A 6,276-nucleotide genomic window follows, 5' to 3' on the forward strand; every position below is an offset into this window, starting at 1 on the left:
AACAGATAAAAATCCCTTTCATGGCTATGATTGCACTGAGTTATTGGAAAATGGCGCACAGGATTACAGTTATACAGATCGATCACGTTTTGAATGAAAATAAAGCAGAAACTATCTTGCTGTGTGTCTAGATTGGATACTCGGTAGCAGCACTTTCTTTACTTTTTTCTTTTTTTTTTTTTTTTTTTTTTTTTTTGAGTTGTTAGTAGGTATATCAACGGAGCCATTTGTATCAGTTTTGTGGAGCAAGAGTTTGTGTCACCAGCAAAATTTGACGAGTGCTGCATATTATCATCAAAACAACAAGAACTTCCGTAGTTGTACAAGAACTTTATTCTGCCAACCCCCACCACACTCAATAGTATATACTAGAAACAACTGATATGATAAAGTTCATTTATTGCGATTTAGAGTGAGTTGCACACATCTTCTGTGCTCATATGGTCATGCCGAAGTCGCAGTAAGTAAGATTCAAACAATTATGCATATGAATCCAAAAATCCTTCCTTCTGCACGTTAAAATTCCAAATAATACATATCGTAAAACGTTTCAGCCACTGAAAATACACATTACTGGGTGTACTCGCAACAGTTTTGCATATACTCCAGACAGTAAATGCTGTAACTACCTACAAACTTCCACTGCCTGGTCCGTCGATGTCTTTTTCCTGAGATGCTGCGCATACTGCATGGTGAGAAATATAGGGGGCTGTAACTCTTACAATCCCACCATTCTGTCGTATTCCAACTGTACATATCATGTCAATCACGCTATTGCTTTCGTGTACAAATCTACTGTCTGATTATAACAGACAAGGTTTCCACTTTATGCCTTGCTGATTCCCAAATTTAATGTGTATAAAGCTATTAACCTAATTACTTGCGACTTTAGGTATCGAGTAAGGCAAGCCGAACATATTGAACAAAAAACAAAGATGAATCGCCTCTACAGTGGCTCCTTTCGTAGCGGTACATAGTAGAGTTCCTGCACATCTGAAATGCAATCTACGCCCCATCCCCGAACATCACATTACTTACAAACTGAAGAGGATCAGAGTCATTCAAGCTGTGAGAAATGTAGAACTCAGGTGTGCGCACGCATTAACCGTTAGCAGAAGTGATCACCTATCATATGAAATTACCTCCGTGGTCTTGGTGTATTCAAAATGAATGCTGCAACTGATTCCATTGCTTCAGCACATGAATTGAACCGATAGTTCGCATTACCTACAACCACAACTGAACCACAAACGAAACAGAGACTCACTGACTACTTCTCACGTTTAAACGACTGCCGCCACTGAAAAATTCTATCTGAAGCGTGTTACTTGATTTGTCTATTCCAATGAATCTGGATGATTTAAAGGAGGCTGTGGGTGTAGACATGATGGCTACTTTTAAATTTTTACAAATGTGTGGTCTTGTTGCCGGTTAAGTTCGATGTCGTGATCGTGGTGAACATATGCGCCTGACAAGTGCGTCTGCTCGCCGTACTCACAACTTATTCGTATGGCGCTGCAGCAAAGACTGGTTGTGGCGGTCCATTAGACGAGGAACATGGATCGAGATATCTAAGCTCGCCTTGAGATATACCATAAAAATTACATATTGTTGGTTTTTGGCGTATCCTTTGTCGCTGTGCATTCGTGAATGTCGTGTGAGTGTGCGTACAGTTGTAGATTGGTACACTTTTTGTAGGGACGTTTGTGGGGAATATTTAACGTATAGGGGACCGTTGGGGGGCCAGGTATTATAGTCGAAATCGACGAGTCGCATTTTGGCAAAAGGAAGTACAACAGGGGAAGCTCCTGTACAATTATGGGTTTGGGGGGCTGTTGTTTCAGGTCAAGAATGTGACGAAATAGTTTTTAAAGTAGTTCCTAATCGAAAGGAAGGAAGTTTTGGTTACATCTATTTAAGATCATGTTGTGCAGAGTTCCGTAGTGATTTCAGATGGTTTTTCTTCACATACGGATTTGGGGAATAGAGGTTATCAGCATCATGTTGTTAATCACAATATTGAATTCAGATCTTTATACACTAGTCCAGTGAAGAGCAGGATACAAATGTTATGTACGGCGCTATTTTTCGTCTTCCGTAGCACTAGTATCGTATTCTTCAATTGACATACATAGGTCCATTGAAGTACAGAACACCCATGTTATAAATGTCGTTATCTCCCATTCGCTAGTACCATTTATCTATTCTTCAAATGGTTCAAATTGCAGTAAGCACTATGGGACTTAAAGCTAACTAATATAAGGACAACACACACATCCATGGCCGATGCAGGATTCGAACCTGCGACCGTAGCAGCAGTGTGGATCCAGACTGAAGCACCTACAACCGCTCTGTCATAGCGGCCGGCTTCTATTCTTCAGTTGACCTATATAGCTAAACTAAAGAATGGAATACAAATTTCACTGCTGCTGGTTTTCTTGTCGTATGGACTATAACTTTCACTCGATAATATTAGCATCCAAGGCAAAAAAATAAGAAATAAAAAAAAACAAAAAAAATTGTATCCCATTCTTCTTGCGACTTCCGTAGTTCAAGTGAAGTACAATGTGAAGCACGTCAATATATATATATATATATATATATATATATATATATATATATATATATATATATATACTCCTGGAAATGGAAAAAAGAACACATTGACACCGGTGTGTCAGACCCACCATACTTGCTCCGGACACTGCGAGAAGACTGCACAAGCAATGATCACACGCACGGCACAGCGGACACACCAGGAACCGCGGTGTTGGCCGTCGAATGGCGCTAGCTGCGCAGCATTTATGCACCGCCGCCGTCAGTGTCAGCCAGTTTGCCGTGGCATACGGAGCTCCATCGCAGTCTTTTACACTGGTAGCATGCCGTGACAGCGTGGACGTGAACCGTATGTGCAGTTGACGGACTTTGAGCGAGGGCGTATAGTGGGCATGCGGGAGGCCGGGTGGACGTACCGCCGAATTGCTCAACACGTGGGGCGTGAGGTCTCCGCAGTACATCGATGTTGTCGCCAGTGGTCGGCGGAAGGTGCACGTGCCCGTCGACCTGGGACCGGAGCGCAGCGACGCACGGATGCACGCCAAGACCGTAGGATACTACGCAGTGCCGTAGGGGACCGCACCGCCACTTCCCAGCAAATTAGGGACACTGTTGCTCCTGGGGTATCGACGAGGACCATTCGCAACCGTCTCCATGAAGCTGGGCTACGGTCCCGCACACCGTTAGGCCGTCTTCCGCTCACGCCCCAACATCGTGCAGCCCGCCTCCAGTGGTGTCGCGACAGGCGTGAATGGAGGGACGAATGGAGATATGTCGTCTTCAGCGATGAGAGTCGCTTCTGCCTTGGTGCCAATGATGGTCGTATGCGTGTTTGGCGCCGTGCAGGTGAGCGCCACAATCATGACTGCATACGACCGAGGCACACAGGGCCAACACCCGGCATCATGGTGTGGGGAGCGATCTCCTACACTGGCCGTACACCTCTGGTGATCGTCGAGGGGACACTGAATAGTGCACGGTACATCCAAACCGTCATCGAACCCATCGTTCTACCATTCCTAGACCGGCAAGGGAACTTGCTGTTCCAACGGGACAATGCACGTCCGCATGCATCCCGTGCCACCCAACGTGCTCTAGAAGGTGTAAGTCAACTACCCTGGCCAGCAAGATCTCCGGATCTGTCCCCCATTGAGCATGTTTGGGACTGGATGAAGCGTCGTCTCACGTGGTCTGCACGTCCAGCACGAACGCTGGTCCAACTGAGGCGCCAGGTGGAAATGGCATGGCAAGCCGTTCCACAGGACTACGTGCAGCATCTCTACGATCGTCTCCATGGGAGAATAGCAGCCTGCATTGCTGCGAAAGGTGGATATACACTGTACTAGTGCCGACATTGTGCATGCTCTGTTGCCTGTGTCTATGTGCCTGTGGTTGTGTCAGTGTGATCATGTGGTGTATCTGACCCCAGGAATGTGCCATAAAGTTTCCCCTTCCTGGGACAGTGAATTCACGGTGTTCTTATTTCAATTTCCAGGAGTATATATATATATATATATATATATATATATATATATATATATATATATATATATATAAATTGAAGAATGGAATACAAATACTATGTACGTAGACCTTTCCGCATCTGGTAGAACTACTATCTATGTAAGAACATTCTATAGGTAGTAGCGGAGGTGAAAGAATGAAAGAATCTACACATGTAAAATTTCTATGCCTTACATCAGTTGATCTATATAGTTCAGCTGAACAACAGAATACTAATGCTAACTAAAACGAAGAAATCGACGTACGTTAGATTTGTATGCCGTTCTGCAGTTAACCAACAGAGCTCGACTGATGTTCGAGATACAACTCATATATATGTGACGTGAGGTATTCTATGCTGCCGCTACTTCCATCGCTTCTTTTTCCCTTTAATTTCAACAGAAGTACCAGGACACAAACAAGCGATATCCTCAACATTGAGGTCCAACATTCTCATCAGCTTTCTGTTCAGTTTTATGCTACTGCAAATAACACATCCACGTTGATTGCCTCCAGTGGTACCTAAGTCCAAAAAGCAATAAAAAGCTTTCGAGAATCTCAACAACGACCTATACGTGCACTCAAAATAGGCGCAGGATATAGGGATAAAACACAACCCTTCCAAAACTCAAGAGGTACTTGTTGGTCTATCTAGGCTTGTTAGTCCGAAATATCGGACCGAAAGAGGTGGCGCAGTGGTTAGCACACTAGACTCGCATGCGGGAGGACGACGGTTGATCTCCGTGTCCGGCCGTCCTGATTTAGGTCTTCCGTGATATCCCTAAATCGCTCCAGGCAAATGTCGGGACGGTTCCTTTGAAAGGGCACGGGCGAATTTCTTCTTCATCCTTCTCTAATCCGATGAGACTGATGACCTCGCTGTTTGGTCTCTTTCCCCCAAACAACCCAACAACAATCCGGAGTCCCTACCATCTTGAACCCTACATGGGAGCAATTCCAACTTTCCTCCTTCAGCGAAGTGTCTAGGAGTAATAAGTAATGAAAATCTAAATTGGACTCAGCGCGTAACTGCAATGTGCACGAAGTTATTAGCATCTTTACGTGCGCCACAAAAATGTAAGGAGCTCTTCCTTTATGGCCCCAAAATAAAACTTGTTTACATACTTCTGCTTCCAATTATTTATTACAGGGATGTTATCCTGCAAGCCTATCCTCACAGGCCTGGAACTGTTTATGGGCAACTGTGTCCATTACATCTGTGATGTTCGACTCTTTGATTACATTTCACTATCATATGCACAGCTGCGTGCAGACTAGAGTAGGGGGCAGATGGCGGCGTTGACGTAATCCAACATGGCGGCCATAAGTCATCTGATGACGTCATCAAAGATGGCGGTCGTGACAGCTGATGACACAAGTACCATTATTCAAGATATTGGCTTTTGGCGAGAGGTTTGAATTTTGGTGGGAAGATATATCAGATCAATTGGGCTACCTCCACGAACCTAAGTCCCCTCCCCCAGAAAGTGGCGGGAAGTTCAAATTCAGTCAGGAAAATACAACACACCATGGCTACCTCTACTAACCTAAGAAAATGGCGGGAAAATGGGTCACTTTGGCTACCTCCACTAATCTAAGTTACCCGACCGCCACCTCTTCCTAGGAACTGGAAGGAAAAGGACACGGCCTGCGCTGGACATAAATCTTTATTTTGCATGCAGTATTTATTTAAACAGTTTGGGGCAGTTCTCCATCTAGTGTCATCACCATGGGGTCTGGAGTCCAACTGATCTAGTACATAGCACTGCCACCAGAAGGCGCTGTCTTCCCTTCCATGAGATGATCCAAGATGTCGGTCTAGGCTGGGGGAAAATAGCAGGAAAAGGGCTCACACTGTGCTAGACATGTGTCTTTATTTAACTAGTTTGAGGCAGTACCTCCATACAGTGTGCTCACCATGGGATCCGGAGACAAACTGACCAAGTACACAGTCCTGTCACCAGAGGACACTGTCATCCCTCTTGTGGCGTAATCCAAGCTGGCGGTCTGGGGTAGGGAAAACGGCAGGAAAATGACCTTTTAGGTGCTGGGCTGCTCGAGAGAGAAAGGAGTGTACTTTATTTATTTTGTAACACTTTACCTAGGGACGGATTTCACTTAGTTTATTTATTACACTGATACAAGACACTCACTCTGACATGCTTAGGGTCACAATACACAATATGCAGACCTACTAACTACTCATAAATAATGCAG

This window comes from Schistocerca gregaria, chromosome 6 (assembly GCF_023897955.1).
Source record: "Schistocerca gregaria isolate iqSchGreg1 chromosome 6, iqSchGreg1.2, whole genome shotgun sequence".
Lineage (NCBI taxonomy): Eukaryota > Metazoa > Arthropoda > Insecta > Orthoptera > Acrididae > Schistocerca > Schistocerca gregaria.